Below are 16,471 nucleotides of genomic sequence, written 5' to 3'. Positions count from 1 at the left end.
CACTCCCTTCCCCCAGACAACAACGTTCTCTTGGGAAACACTCCAAGTCCGGTTTGAAGCGGACATCGATGGCCTTTTGTGTGTGTGCCATTCCTGAGCACCAGCGCATTCACATTGCTCGAGAAGTCTTGCTGTTTTTGTGTGCAGCGTGAGTGAAAAGCAGTCAAGTGATTCATGTAAAGGGTGTGTAAAGTGGCATCCGTCTCACTGCAAGGGGGCGGCTTTGGCCTTCAGAGAGTGAGGTGTGTGTCTGTTCATTCCATGCACCACCCACATCGTGGGATTTATGCATGTGATTGCAGTGGGGTCACAGCTTGGGAGACCCACGGAATGCCCAGCGTCCCACACGTCCTGGAGGGTCAGCCTCACTGGCCGGGAAGGGACCTGGGGTTGGCTGTAGCTCCTGGGCACAAGCAGGGGCTAACAAGTAGCAAGGCTCATCAGAGCCGAGGCCCACGGGTCAGTGGGACTGTCCCCCTCGCAGTGGCTGGCCACACATGGTGGACGCAAACAATGACAACCAGCAGCGATGTGAGCGCGCCCAGCCCTCCCTGTGCAGGCCTCAGTCGATGGAACCAAGTGAGTGTCAGACATCTGAAAGGACTCGCCCAAAGTCACACAGCCAGGAAGTGCCAGGGCCAGGATTCCAGCCAAGCCTGTCCTACCCATGGCGCGGGCTCCAGAGACCCAGCTATTCTGCCGGTTCTGGTCCATCGAAGCACATGCCTGCGGCCACGGAGGCCTAGGCGGGGACACTGCTGGTGTGCAGTTCTGCGTACAGCTCTGGGGACGGGCTGCCCCTGAGACGGGGCAGAGAGAGCAGAGACTGGCCAGTCTGGGTTCCAATCCTGAGCACGGTGCTTACCTTGTCTGAGCCTCAGTTTCCTCCTCTGTGAAATGGGGGTGAGAAAAGCAGCTGCGTTTCAGAGCTGCTGGGGAGGATTATGTGAGATGGTGGGTGTATGGTAACTACTCGGTGCGTATGGTTGTAGTTCCTTATTATTATAATCTTGGCACAATAGTCTTCTGGGGGCACCGCTGCCCCCGCTGGGAACCTCCAGATGAAGCCTAAATAATTTCTATCACATCATCCATTAGTAAGTTCCGTGGAGCATTTTCTCTTGGGTTTAGGGTAGTTAATTAACTTTCCCACTTACTCATCACCTATTCACTCATGTATTCATACATTCATCCTATCAAATACTTATCAAGCACTAACCACCTTTTCTTCGGAAATCCAAGATGCACGCTTTTTCACTGTCCACATCCCTGGTGCTGAGACCTGCCCCAGTCACGGACAGCAGGCAGCAGGGTCATTGCCTGCATACGAGCCCATTGAAACGTGCAGGTTGGGTGTAAGCGACTTGGTGGCAACTTCCAGGAACAGCAGAGGAGCCATCTTCCAGGAAATACTGTGTCCCCACAGCTCTTGGGGATTCAGAAAAACTCGTATACTGACGCCTCTGCACGGAAAGTGATTCAGAAGGGGTGGACCCAACAGTGACAACCTAAGAAATACCTTCTTATGCCATTCATTTCCCAGATGTTTTCTTTTGTTGTATGTATAGAATGATGCATGGTTAACATCCATGTCTAAATCAGCCTGAGAGAGGTTTTTAAAAAGTTTGAAATAGAAAGGTGAGAGCATCCTATCAGCTTAGTTGGCAGTGCTTTTTTGCCTTTTACTTATGTACCAAGTTGTGCTCGGATTGCGACACGTGCCGCTTGTCATGCCGTCTGGGGCATGGAGAGGAGCAGCCCGGGAGCGGCCCCTGTCCGCACTGCATTCACATTCTAGCGGGGAGCTGAACCAGGGCCTGCTGACTCCCGGGGGCTCTGGCCCTGCATCCCACCGCCTCAGGGAGAGCCGTGGGAGCCCCCTTCCTGGAGCCACCTGCCCCTTGCCCTCACCTGCTTGCCCCTTGTTGTGCCCCTGCCCCTGTTCTCAGCCTAGAGGCGGGGTGCACAGATGACTGGGTGGTCTCCGGCAGCGAGCTAAGTGCGCAGGACCCCTCTGGGAACTGGCTGGGTTTCCTAACTCTGAGCCTAGCGCAGCCCTCCCTTGGACCTGATTGGCATGGAAGCCAGTAATGGTGCTTCTCACCTGAGCTACGGTCTGAGCAAGAGTCCGGCTGTGCAGGGATGAGAGAACGTTGGGCTTGGAGCTCGGGGCCAGCAGTGGCCTCAGTGTCTCCCACGACTGAATGGAGAAGAGCACCTGGCATCCTTTCCAGAGGACCAAGTGAGACGAGGGCACGAAAACAGCAGGACACTCGGAAAAGCCTGCCCAGCGTCTTCTGGGGCTAAGAGTCCCAGCTGGGATTGAAGGGCCTGCGGGGCTATACATCCCCTGTGCCGATGGTGGTGACAGATCCCAGCTCCAGCCAGCTGGGCAAAGAGGGCTGCAAGGAAGGGAGGGAGGAGGAGCAGTCAAGAGCGTGCCTTTGGCGCTGGCTGATGGGGTTCAAGTCCTGGCTCTGACAGATGCCAGTGTGTGGCCTTGCACAAGTGATTCACTGTGCCTCAGTTTTCCCATCTGTAAAAGGGGGTGACGATCCTGCAGGGCTGTTCTGAAGAGTAAAAGTGTCAAAATATGTACAGATCTCAGAACAACTCCTGGCTCAGAGTATATATTATGTAAGTGCTTACTGCTCTTGTTCCCGTTGCTATTATTACCTCTAAGGAAGAGCCGACCAACCATAGCTCGGGAAGAGGGCCCCAGGCACAGTGTGAACTGGGCTGGAGTCTCCCAGCCTGTCTCCTCCAGACAGAGTGGCTGACTCCTCATGATGTGAGATATGTCCCTGGCAGCGCAGACTCTCTACTCTGCATACCCGTCCCCTGAACAGGACTGAAAGGAAAACTGTCCTCTGTCCCTCTGACGCCTTGGGGAAGGCACCCAGATCTGGGCCCCTCAGCGGAGGCCAAGGGAAGCGTGAAGAAGGAACTGGCAGCTCCCGTCAGCAACAACGATGGGGGTGCGGTGAGGGTGGGGGTGGTACATCGGAGGGGGTCCCAGGGAGACGCTCACGTGGCCGGGGGCAGACAGTCTCCTAGATGTCCACGCCAGAGACCTCATTTCACAGAGGAGGACAGCAGGAGCCCAGAGCATATTGTGACTTTCCCAAGGTCGCGCACAGCCGGGCAGCAATAGGTGGACAGTTCATCATTACGGGGACTCCATCTGTCCCTAGCAATCACCCTGTATTATGTCATTACTCCTCGTGGCCACTTTGACAGGGTAGCCCGCACCTCCTGAGCACAGACCGTGGGCCAGGCTCCCTGTAAGCCCTTTGCAGAAACTAACAGATCGTCTGAGCTCTCCCAACGCCCAAGGAAGACACTGTAACATCCCTCTCGCAGACGAGGGCATCTGAACACGGAGAAACCAAGGCAGTGGGCCAGGGTCAGCCAGCTGGGACATGGCGGAGTGAGGAGGCAGGCCCAACTAACCCCATTCCTGGGTCCTCGGGAGGTAGGACCTTTTTCTCTTTCTTTTTTTAAACAGCAAGAAAAAGTATTTCATTTGCGTAGTTTTGTGCACATACATAGGTATTGTTTGAGTTTTTGATGAAATGCTGACTTCACTGTGACGTCCTTCTATCAGCAGCATTCAGAGCAGAGAGACACCGCACAGCTGTTTGTCTCCTGGGAGGTACAGACGACCGGGAACCCTTCGGAAAAGATTGCAGGAAGGAAAGAATGCATTTGTTTTGGGGGGAGTTTTGTTTTGAGGGGAGGTTTTCGGCCATTAGTTGTCAAAGTTAGATTGTATCTCATATTAAGGTCATCCTCCTGTTTCTTTTCTTTTTTAAAAAATAATTTTTTAAAACGTTTTATTCGAAACAATGGAACGTTCATGTGACCGGTGAGGAAATGAACAGGGAGGTCCCTCGCCCCACAGTGACAGCTTATGTAACTACGGCACAGTGTCACCACCAGGAAGCTGGCACTGGCGCCATCATGGAGCTTATCTGGTTTCCTCCAGTTCCACAGAAGAAGCTAGAGGGATGAAGCAATTCACGCACGGCAACCCAGCTTGGAAATGTCACAGCAGGCCCCCGGGACACCAGACCCCACCTCCCACGGTCCCATGGTCCCACGAACCACAGGAGGCCAGTCCCGCTTCTCCCTATCCCCAGTCAGGAGTTTTGGTCTTGCCACACAAGACAAAAGAAGCTGTGACTACCACCTCCATGGCTGCCTGAGGACCGTGTCGCACTGTCACAGCCGTGGGGATAGGGTGGTCGGCCTTCGAGAGGGCTTTGTCTCTCCTAACAAGGCCTTGAGCAGGGGCACCAGGGAGCCGGAAACAGCGGACAAGCCCGTGGGCTGCTCCAGCCCTGCCTGCTGGGGACAAAGGGCTTCTCCAAGGCCACCTAAAAAGTGACCGGGCCCTGGGGGCCTTGGCTAAAGACAGGGCCTGCCAGGGGCCTCACCCAGTGAAGCAGCTTTTCTGTAAGAATGAACTTAATTACAGCCTCCCTGTTCCTTGGGTAAAGGGTCACAGTTACAGTCTTTCCTGGGGCCATTTTCCATCTGAGCTGCCAGGATAAACTAACTGCCTAGCCCCAAGTCTTTTTCTAGAACATTCTCACACAGGTCAGCAAGGTAGTCTAAAGGGAAAGTGGGTGGGGCCGTTCCAGATGATGAAAATGCAAGATAAACCCTATCTAATAACCCCAGGGGAGGTCTCTTGCTTCCAGCTGGGAGGAGGTGAACAGGCCCTGGGGTGAGGAGCTGGGAAGTGCCCAGCCCGCAAAGAGACTTCTCCCTGTAGGCCCCTGTAGGCCCAAAACCCCACCGTTAGAGAGAGTGCCATCTGTGGTTGGCAGCGTGGAGGCCTGCTCCACTGTGGATTCCTCTCCTCTGGGAGACGCTGCTGTCCTCTAAGCCATTAGAGGCAAAGATACCTGCTGTCTGGAGAAGGGACACCCAGGTGTGCAGGTCATCACCGGCACCATGGGAGGTGCCGGGATAAAGCCAGACCTGGGCCCTGGGCATCTTGTCAGAGTGAGAAATCAGGGAGGGCTTCTCAGAGGAGGGGCTATCCAGCCAAGTTCCCGGGTGTGAGTTTCCCGGTGGCTACCACACAAACGACCAGGACCTGAGTGGTTTCAAACAACAGGAAATGATTCTCTCACAGCTCTGGAGGCCAGAGGTCCACAACCAAGGTGTCAGCAGGGTCGGCTCCTTCTGAGGGCTCTGAGGGAGAATCTGGTCCTTGCCCCCACGCCTAGTGGCTGCCAGCAGTCCACAACATTCTTGGTTTGCAGATGCATCACTCCAGTCTCTGCCTCCATCTCCCGGTGGCTTTCCCTCTGTTTCTGTATGCCATTTTCCCCTCTCTTTTCTTTTATGACGATACTTATCATTGGATTTACAGCCCACCCTACATCCAGGATGATCTCATCTCCAAATCCTTAACCTAAATACATCTGCAAAGACCCTATTTCCAAATAAGTCACATTCACAGGCTCTGGGGCTCTGAGGGTTAGGACATGAACATATCTTTTTGAGAGACCCAATTCAATCCACAGCAGGGAGCCAGGTAGCTAAGGTAGGTGGTGTGAGAAGGGGAAGGACATCCCAGGCAGAGGGAACAGCATGTGCAAAGGCACGAACCAGAGAAGTTCAAGGGCCTACATGGAAGCAGTTGAGTATGGGCGGAGAAGGGGCCACTCTTAGAGTGGGAGGGTGTAGGGTAGAACATTAAGCAGGTGCCAGCCGATTCACATCTTGAGACTGAACTTGACCCTGAAATCAATATGGAACCACTGAAGAGTTTACCTGGGTTATTCTCTTTTCTGATTCTCCCCACATCCCTGAGAGGCCAGTATTGTGATCCCACTTGCAGATGGAGACACTGAGGCTCAGAGAGGTAAAGGCATGTGCCCAAGAGCAGGCCATTAGCGAAATGGCAGCGGCAGGATTTGCACTCAGGCCACTTCTAACCTCTTAGTGGAGAGATGAATGCAGCAGGGTTTCGTGTGTCTGTGGAAGGTAGGAAATGAGATATCGAGGAAGGAGGAAGGGAACGTTCATGGACTCTCGCTGGGACCAGGTACCAGCTCACTGCCCCATCTGAAAAGGGCTCTCTATCGCTGTGCCTGGGAGTTGTCAGGTTGGGACTCTGAGACCCACCTCCTTGGCCATAGATGACTGGTCCGGGAACAGGACGTCTGACTCAAGTTAAGCTGATCAGACTCTCCCTGCCCCTTCAAGAGCCTGCTCCTGAGTCTTTTTGATGAGAGATGATAATGCGGCAGATGACTAGGAGCCTGGCTCAGCAGTGAGAGGCCCTTCAAGTCCCGGCTCTGACTCTCCTCTTGATTATGTGGGTTCAAGTAACTTCTTAAACCTCGATGTTTCAGTTTCCTTCTCTGAAAGCTGGAATGATAAAAGTAGCACTTTCCTCCCTGGCTCCCGTGGAGCTACATGAAATCCTGGTGATGAAGCTTTTCACCTAAGGTCTGGAAGGCCTTAGCCTTCCAGCACACAGGAAGAAAATTTTCTTCCAGCACATAGGAAGAAAATGCTGGACAAATGCCAGCGGGCTCTGCTGGTTGAATGAACAGAGGTGATAGATGCACACTGTGTGGAGGTCACCACCTGCCGTGTACACAGGGAAGAGGAAGAAGAGGGACAAAAAGCCAGAGAGAGAGAGAGTGAGAGAGAGAGAGAGAGAGAGAGAAGTCACCGGGGTTCTTGACAACCTTCCAGAACTTGCTTCTCATCAGTAAGAGACTTGGCTGCCCCCCTTATACTGAAGTTCAAGGAAACACCTTCTTAGTCCCCAGTCACCAGCCACCCCCAACTTTGGCTCAGGCAAACATGCATGAATTTCTTTTAACTGCAATCAAAACCAAGCCAAAACAAAACACCAACCAAAACACCTTGACTGGGACAGTTTGGCAGCCACCTTTGATCTGGATGGCAGAGTTCCTGCCCCAGACCTGGTTTCCATGTAAAGAGACCCTCGGCAGGTCCGAGCCACAGTGTGGGACGACCACCAAAGCTCCCAGGCCGCCGTCCTTCCTGTGACTGCAGAGAGACCCCACTTTCAGGGACACACGTTTGACCTGTTTGCTCCACATTCCACACCGAGTCCTCCTGCTCCCAGACAGGCAGGCTCCTGGCGAGTTCCACACTCAACCCAGGAACTCAATGAACGGATGCCTTGCGATGAGGGAGTCCCCTGCCCACTAGGCGCTGCCCTGATGGAATAGGTGAGGGCAGTGATAATTTCATGGGTTATGTGCCAAGGCGAGTGCTACAGGTCTAACACTCTCTGTCTCCTCAACAGTGGGAAGATGCTATCATTTGATCAATAGCAGAAAGAACTGAGGTTCAAATAGGACAAATTTCTGGCTCAAGTTCATGTAGTTGCTAGGTGGGGAAGCCAGGGCGTTTTTATCTATCCAGAACCACAGGTTTATTATTAACACTTGCAAATATAAAGACAGTATAGGAAGCAATACAACCTTTTTAGACTCATTAGCCAGCTGTCATTGTTTCACTTACACCTTCAACTTTTTGCGAGGGGTGAGGCTGGAGTATTTTAAAGTAAATCCCAGACATTACATATGTCACCTGTGATTGCTTCAGAATGCATCTCTAACAAGTGAGGACTTTTTTTTTTTCCTAAAGTCAATATTGTAGGGCCACCTGGATGAGAATAATTGTGTTGGAACTGCAATACCATGTGCGCTGGGATGGAGCAGACAGTCCAGTCCTTTCTTCCACGGTGGGCAAGTCCACTACAGCAGTGGTTCCCAAACTTCTGAGGGCTCTGAGGGAGAATCTGGTCCTTGCCCCGGCGCCTAGTGGCTGCCAGCAGTCCACAACATTCTTGGTTTGTGGACCAGCATCTTCCGCATCCCTGTTAACTCATTAGAAATGCAGATTCTCACCCTGGCTGGATGGAGTGCTGGATTGCAAACCAGAACGTCACCAGTTCTGCTCGCTGCCGGGACACAGGCCTGGGTTGCAGGCTGGGTCCCCATTTGGGGGCATGTGGGAGGAAACAGACTAATGTTGCTCTCCCTCTCTTTCTCCCTCTCTTCCCCTCTCTCTAAAAATAAATAAAATCTTAAAAAAAAGAAAGAAAGAAATGTCGATTCTCAGGCCTGCCCCAACTCTACTGAGCCAGAAACTCTAGGGTTGGGCCCAGCAACCTGTGTTTTAACACACCCTCCTGAGGGTCCCGATGTTAGCTCAAGCTTGAGAACTACTATTCTAGACAGACAGTTGGCATAGGGGGTGACTCCATTTTTACATTAAGTCAATTTATTTGTGCAGGTTCTGAGGACTGGTCTTACGTGGCATTGTACTGTCTTCTGGCTGGAAGCACCAAGTCTGGAGCCCCGGGTCGGTGGGTGGGAACTGGCTCCTTCCCAGTGAGGCAAGAGATAGTCAGGAAGCAGGAAACTCCATGGGTGCCCCAGGGCTAAGATAAAGAACATGGATAAAGGGCGGAGACCCTGTTCTAAGACTGGTAGTTTCTACATCTGGAAAAGCATTGAATCCTAGTGAATCAGGAATGCACCTGTGCTGGAGATGTTACCTGGCCTCTGCTTCATTATAATAGCATTATAATAAGTTAGCATTGTGGGACCCCCTTCCCAGGAAATCATGAGAGACTCACCCTAAGGAATAAAAGCCCTCTAGCTCCTGAGTTCGGGGCTGTTGCTGCTGCTGTTAGGCTCTGCTCTGCTCTTCTCTGCTCTGCTCTGCTCAGAGTCGGCCTGCTCCCATGTTCTGTGTGGCTTAATAAATCTGCTTTTTCTCGCTTTCTGCTATAAACTCGGTGTGTTCGGTTCAATTTTTTGTCCGCGATCACCAAGAACCTGGTTACCTGTGCCCACCTGTGACACTAGGTGACCCTGAACCAAAGCCTCCTCACCCGTGAAATGTGCAGGTGATAGCACCTGCCTCCTAAACTGGTTAAGGTGTACAAAGTGCTTAGAATGCTTCCTGGTACACGGCAGGCATTTGGAGAGACCCATTCTGTTCTTACCAAAACAGGAGTGGCAGGGCCAAGGTAGGTGGCTTAATCCATATGCCATAATACGACACCTGGGATTAAGCTGCTAGAATGTCACCAGGGGCTTGATTCTGAGGGGCGGGTCTCCAGAGAATGGGAAGGAAGTTTGGGGGACTCTGGAAAGGGCAGGGAACCCCCCTAAACCAGGTCGGGGGGCTGCAAGGCAGTGACCTGGCAAAAGATGATGAGGGAGGAGCTTGCGGTGGCCCAGGGCCTCCCACATCCCCGAAAGAGGCTGGGAGAGGGGACTCTGAGCTGCAAAAGCTGCTATGAGATGCCTCTGGGAGGCTTAAGAAAGTTCTCGTCCCCTGGGGCCCAGAAGAGAGAACAATGGGGATGGGGAGGGCGCTGGACACTGGAAAGCCAGGAGGCTGGGGCGGGGTTCTGCGCTAACACTGATGTGACACTTGCCCCAGGTTTGCTGTCTCCAAGGCTTGGGAAACCTGAGAAATCCAAAAGGGTGACGGAGGTCTTGTTTCAGTTACCTCCGGGCACGTGAGAGAAGCATGCTAGGATTTACGGCTTGAGAGGGTAGAGATGCCGATCAAATGGCAGGTCAGGAGCAAGCTTTGAAGTGGGATGACCAGCCACCCACATGTGGACATCGTAGAGGTCCCTGGTATGCACTCGCCACAAATTCCATTTTTTTTTAAATACACTTTTGTGAGCTAGCCCAGCCCCCTGGAAAGGCCTAGTACAAGACGTCACCTCTGGGGCCCTAACATACAGGTGGGGGTCTTCAAATGCCATTTATCTGTCTTTTCAAAATATTGAAAGCAGGGTTTCTTGGGAAAATAGCTGCTTCCAGGGCTGGAAATGTGCAAGAGGAGGCTGGAATATTTTGTTTTCCCAAATGACCAGGGCACTGTCGAAGGAGCTATCCTAGGAGTGTATCAAAAGGACTCAGGAAAAAAGAATAAAAGAGGAAAAAAAAGGACTCAGGAGCAACTAGAGGGGACTCCCCTGGCCAAACGTGACGTCAGAACGTCAGTAGAGATAACACTGTAATAAACTGAAACCCATCTTATGTTTAAATTCATGAGTTCACAAAAGATGTTTTTAAAAATAGTGGGTCTCTTTCAGAGGATGATAAGGAACCAATTTGTTATCTTGAAAACTGGAAGAGGGAAGGATCGAGCAGCTATTCTGTCTTTCCTGTGTCAACTGGTAACAAGTTGTACATGAAGAAAAGTATCTCTGTATGAAAGTATTCCAACCAATAAATTAAAAAGAAATGATAGAATTAGAACATCACAGCTTTGCCATGCCCAGTGACTCGGTGGCTTTGGACACTGAGTAGCAATGAGTACTAACATCACAAGAAGAGACCAGCAGACATTAGGAGCCTTCTGACGGAAGGACACAGAGGCGGGAGGGTGGGGCCTGAGCCCCACGGAGCCTCTGGGTCCCACGCCCGTTTGCAGGAAATTCCGAGGAGAGAGGGACAGACAGCACTGCACCTGGAGTCCACAGTCTGCAAAATCCAGACTGCAGGGAGGGGAACAGGTCAAAGAGCCTGGGTTTCTCAACAGAGAAACTGTAAGGGTGGAAACATAATGGGGTGGCCAGCAACATAATGGCCCCAAAACTATCCATGTCCTGATCCTTGGAATCTGTCCACATGTGCCTGCGTGGCAAAAGGGGCTTTGTAGATATGGCTGAGTTCAGGACCGTGCGATGGGGAGATGATCCTGGATTGTCCCGGTGGGTCCAATGTCATCTTATGTCCTTATAAGAGAGAGACAGATGGGTTGAAGACAGGGCGTTTTGAAGATGGAGGAGAGTCATGACCCAAGGAATGTGGGTGGCTTCTAAAAGCTGGAAAAGGTAAGAGAATGGATTCCCCCTACAGGCTCCGGAAGGACTGCGGTCCTGCCTGTACCTTGACTTCAGTAAGACTGCGCCAGACATCTGGCCTCCAGAAGTGTAGGAAAATCAATGCGTACTGTTTTAAGCCAGCACGTCTGTGATCATCTGTTACAGCAGCCCCAGGAAAAGAATACAGATGGAAAACCTGTGGGTTAGAGAAACTCGAAGGACGTATCGAGTTAACAAAACAGGCAAGACCCAACTAGACTGGTGTGTAAGGATATGATGAACGTAGGAACATACAAGTCTGGAGAATGGGTACATTTGGAGGGAGGGTGAGTGGCGGAGCTCCAGGGGAAAGGGACCAAGCTTCATTTTTTTGCCGCAGCTGGTGGTTTCAATGGGGTTCACACCTGATATTATTACTAACTTAATAATTACTAAAATATTATTATTATTAAGCCATACCTTTTTTGTGTGTGATTGTCTGAGTGATCTATTTTACATTTAACAAGGTAAAAACAATAACAATTGCAAGGACAGTTTTGTGGGGTAAAACAGGGCCTCATTCCTTGCAGCTGTAGAAGATGGAGTGCTTTTCTCCTCATTTTGCTGAGGTTTGTTTCACCAGCAGCACAGGAAATGGCACAGAGAGACAAGAAAGACCTGCAGCAGCTCCTAACTTACATTATGCAAAGGAATGGACAGAGCAGACTTATCAAAAAATGGAAATGGATCTGAAAGTGTTTTGCATGTGTAACAAACCTCAGTGTGGTAGGTGGTCAATGTCCCGGCCCCTGACCTCAGCATCCTCCTCTCCTGCAAAAAAAGCTGCTTCCTGAGAACATCTGGCCCCCTGCCAGAGCACCTTGCTGGCCGCAGCAGCATGCTCAACCCCGCAGGGTGGACCGGAAGCTGAAGTGCAGCAGAGCCAATGCCCAAGGGCCAGCCCTCTCCCAGGGAGGGCCGGAGGTCAGTGGGTCAGTACTCCGGCCACCTCTGTCCTTTAAGCCCCCAGCAGCACTGAGCTCTGGGGCCCAGCGTGGAAACGAGCTCCGCGCTCCCTTACGGGTTCCCCGCTTCCTGGCTTCATTTTCCCACTTGCGCTGCCAGTGTTTCCTGTGGTCCCCCATAAAAACCACTCTCATTCAAATCCTTTTCTCAGGGTTTGCTTCTGGAGGACTCAAAGTAAGAGACTGAGAAACGCGTAATGGGGGGGGAGGCAAGAGTTAACCTCAACACCGGTTGTACCGAGGACCTGTGGTCGTTTACCTGGCAGCTTCCAGGGCCCTCGTTGCCCCACCCCAGCTCCTCACATCTTCTCCAGCGCAGAAAAGGCGCCTGACGACTGTCTGTTGGATGGACAGGTGGATGGACTAGGTGGGTGGACTGGGCCAGTGTCCCACCTCCTGTTAGGGAAGCTGGGAAGGACAGATCTTCTCGCTCCCTCCCCTGACTTAGTCCTGGTGAACCTGAAATCCTTCCACTAAATCCCCCCCTTTTTTATTTTTTATTTTTTCCTTAAAATAACCAGTCAGTTTCTGCTGCTTGCAGCTGGGTGAATTCTAACTGATACACCTAGGGAAACTTTAGCGTTGACTGAAAGCTAAATAGAGCCCTGAGTTTTTCGAAAGCTAAGACAAAACGTTTGAGATCGAGACTAAAAAGCTTTCTTTTTATTTTTTATAATTTATCATATCCCATAATGCTGGGCAGGCCCTGAAGAATAAATAGAACTGTGTTTTTTTAATTAAAACTAATGTATGACTACGGCCGTACCACCCTGAACGCACCCAATCTCATCTATAACTAATGTATGAGTGATTTAAAGTGAGTAAAATAGTACAATAACCTTGGGAAGATGGGATTTTCGGAGGTGAGGGGGTGTGGCTGGGCATTCAGCGCAAGGTCACGAGGAGCTGTTGGATTGGTGCTTTAGCCTCACCTCATTTAAACCCATTTCCATCTGTCCTTAACAGTCCTGATGGTGGGCATGCCTTTTCTTCTGTTCACACTTTCTGTAAGAAGTGAGGCTCAGAAAGCGGGGAGATTTGTGGAGGACCCCGGAAGTCAGTGGTAGAGAATTGGCCCAGAGTGGATTTTTCCCCTGGGTGTCCATGCCGGGCCTTCTGCCCACTGAAGTCCTTCCCAGTCTCCGGCCGTGTTCCCTCCCCTGCCTGTCTTGGCCCAAAGACCCATCGAAGTGTGTGGAGCTCCAGGCTCTGATGAACAGAGCTTGGGTGTGGGGCTCACGTGTGGATACCAAAGACCCCCCCCCCGGCAGGTCTCAGCAGCTACAGCTTGCATTGGCAGCACCACTGCTAGTCCATCTGACGGCTTCTGAGGGGTTCGAAAAGGGCGCCCGTTCTCTGCCATGGGCGTCTGCAGGTGTGTGATTGGTGCTCCTGGACCTCTGCCCGACCTGCCCCAGCCTACTTAGCAGCCCTGGCTGCATTCTGTCCAGGGCTTGCCCAGGGCTGAGTCATCCTCAGGTAGCCTCCATGACCACCTGCGAGGTGTGTGTAAGTGCTTCCCTTTTAGGGAGATAAGAGAGGCCTGGACTGAGAGAGTGAAATACGTGGTTCAAGGTCCCAAAGAAGTAGGGAAGCCATCAAACGGGGCCTGGGTGCTGGTCCCCAAACAAGGGCGTCCCACGGACATGCCTGCAGCTGTTTCCCCCAGAGCCTAGACTCGCTCTGATTGTGCATCCTCCTTTCAGCTCCAACCAAGGGCCTCGGATGCTGTGCAACTGCCTCTCTCCTGGACGGTGCCGCCCCGCCCCTTATCCTTGGCAGACTCCTCGGTATATTGTTTAGATCCAGCTGTGTATCAGCTCCCTGCGGAATGACACACGCTCCTCTGCGCTCCCACTGGGTCCTGCATGCAGTGACATTGCCCCACATGCCAGGCATTTGCTCCTTCTCCACTGGACTCTTGCGGGGCAGGGACCATGTCTAAGTCCTTTCCTCTCAACATCTAGCACAGTGCAGGCACCTAGTAGGTCCTCAACACTGGATTATTGAATTGGTGAATAATCAAATGGATGGGGTGGAGTCTGTCTTCCTAAATAGGCCGAGAGCTCCTGAGGAGGGGCCTGAGAACCCCGCTGGTGGTCACTGGCGCCGAGCCTGGCAGCAGAGGATGGTCACCAAAGGTTTGTGTGAATGAATGAGTCCCTCGCTGGAGGCAGCGCAGCGTGGTGGGTAGGCAGGCAGGTTCTGGAATCTGACTCTAGGGACATAGCTTCTGGCTTTCCCGCTTCCCTTAGCTGTGTGGCTGTGGTCAAGTTGCTCAACCACTCTGTGCTCCAATTCTGTCCCAGGTCAGGTTCCCCAGAAACAGACCCTGAGATAAGGCTGAAGGGCAGGTGGTTTGTAAAGGACGTCCTTCCAGCAGCAACTGGCAAGGAAGCAAAGGGAGCAGGAGGGACAAGGGTGTGGCTTCAGGCCAGGTCCCAGGCTCTGCCTGGCCAGCAGGGACCTCTGCAGGGCGAGCTTGACCTGAGTTGTCATGCTGCGGGCAAGGGGCTAGGCTTCTGCCTTGGGCTCACCAGTCACGGTCAAGGGAAGCCCTGGGGGTAAGAACATTTCCAGGTTCTTTGGTCTTGGGCACTGCCAGGTCTGGCCCCCAAAGATCCACAGGTGCTGGAGTTTAGAAAGGGGAGCCCCCCACGAAGGAGTCCCAGGGGATCTGGGTGGAGGACCTCATCATCTACTACATTTCCTCTTCTGTGAAACGGGGGGTGGGGGCGCTGATAACAAATAGCATATGTTTATGAGGCTTAAGGGAGGGCAGAAATGTGAGCATAGCGCCTGCCGCCAGTCAGTAGTATTGTGTGCTAATATTGTTCTTACGCTCCCACGGCAACCTACCTCCTCTCTGCAGGCTCTCAATAAATATTTGTTGAATGAAGAATCCAGCTTTCCTAGTGGTTAAACTAGGTTCACAGTTACCGCCCAAACTGGTTATCAGAAATCCCTTTGTATCCAGGCTACTTGGTACAAATGGCGGCGAGACCCAAAGCAAGGAGGAAGCTGCGGCAGCTGCAAAGTCTAGCCCTGCCCCCTGGGAGCACCTGTCTCCCCGCAGGAGCCCGTTGTGCTTCAAGGTGGCCACTGTCCCTGCGCTTGCTTCCCTTCAGTTTCGCTGTGGCCAAGGCACTCCGTTGCCTCTGGCTATGGCCTTCTTATTTGTTTATCAATTTGGTACCTGCTATGTGCCAGGCACTGTTCTAGGTGTTGGGAATAAAGCAGGAAAGATACAGACACATTCTCTGCTTGCCTTCACGGGGGCAGCAGTCCAGTCGGGGGAGGGTGGTCTTGAGGGTAGCCATAAACGGAGCCATGAAGTCAGAGAATTGAAGCCATGGGGAAAAATAAATCGGAACAGGGGAATGTAAGGTGACAGAGGAACACTATTTTTTTTTTTACTATTTAAACTTTTAATTTTCAAATAATTGTAGATTCACAGAGAGAAACAAAGGTTGTACAGAGAGGCCCTGCGTACCCTTCACTCAGTTTCCCTCAATGGTTACATCTTACATTCCTATGGGACCTGTCAAAGCCAGGGAAACTGACAGGCTGCCATGTGGTACGCGGTTTCTGTGTCATCTGATCACTTGTAGGGATTCATGTAAGCACCGCCTCCGCCAGATACAGAACTGTTCCTTCGCCACGGAGGCCTTCTCACTACCTTCACAGCCACACGTCATCCCCTCCCCCCCGACACCGTCCCTAACCCCTGCCAACCAATAGTCTGTTCCCCACCTCTGCAACTTTGTCATGTCAAGAATGTTACACAGTGGGATCATGCAGTAGGGGACCTTTTCAGATTTGCGTATGTTCTTCTTCAGATTCTGAAAGTCCACGTGCAGGTGCACACTCTCTCTCCTCCCCTTCCTTATTTACCCACCCCCTCCAATTTTAGAGCAGCATGAGGATGAGCTTTACTCAGGGTACACTTTCCAAAAGGGACATGCCTTACAAAACTAGAGTATAATGATCAAAATCAGAAAATTCACGTTAATACAGGGGTGGGAAAAAAAGTAGGTCTACAGTGACGAGTACACAAAAGAGTTTCTTCTTGTGACATTTATTAATTATTGTATTGTTTTCCACAGGAACAACTGTCTGCCTACTTTTGCCCAGCCCTGAATAATACTATTATCTACACACTTTACTCAGATTCACCAGCTGTCCCCCTACTGTCCTTTATAGCAAAAGATAAAGATATGTTTTCTGGGTCCAGGATCTGATCCAGGGGTCACAAGTTGCATTTAATTGTTATGACTCTTTTGTCTCTTTTAATCTGGAACACTCAATGGCCTGTCCTTGATTTTCCTGGTGTTGACATTTTTGAAGAGCACAGGCCGTTCATTTCCAAGCAGGCCCCGCAGCGTGGGTGTGGTGCTTCCTCATGATGAAATCCGTTGAGCGCTTTGCCAGGATCACCCCAGAAGTGAGGTGTTCTCCTTGGTGCATCGTATCTGGAGCCCCACGATGTCACTCTCAGCAACGCTATTTCCTTGGTTACCATAGGGTTTGCCACGTTTCTCCACTGGAAAGCGACTATTTTCCCTTTGCAGTTCATCAGTAGCTTGTGGAACATGCTTTATGG

Source organism: Pteronotus mesoamericanus, unplaced genomic scaffold (assembly GCF_021234165.1).
Source record: "Pteronotus mesoamericanus isolate MK-2021 breed Mesoamerican mustached bat unplaced genomic scaffold, CSHL_Meso_final contig_52, whole genome shotgun sequence".
Classification (NCBI taxonomy): Eukaryota; Metazoa; Chordata; class Mammalia; order Chiroptera; family Mormoopidae; genus Pteronotus; species Pteronotus mesoamericanus.
Note: the sequence above shows the minus strand (reverse complement) of the source record.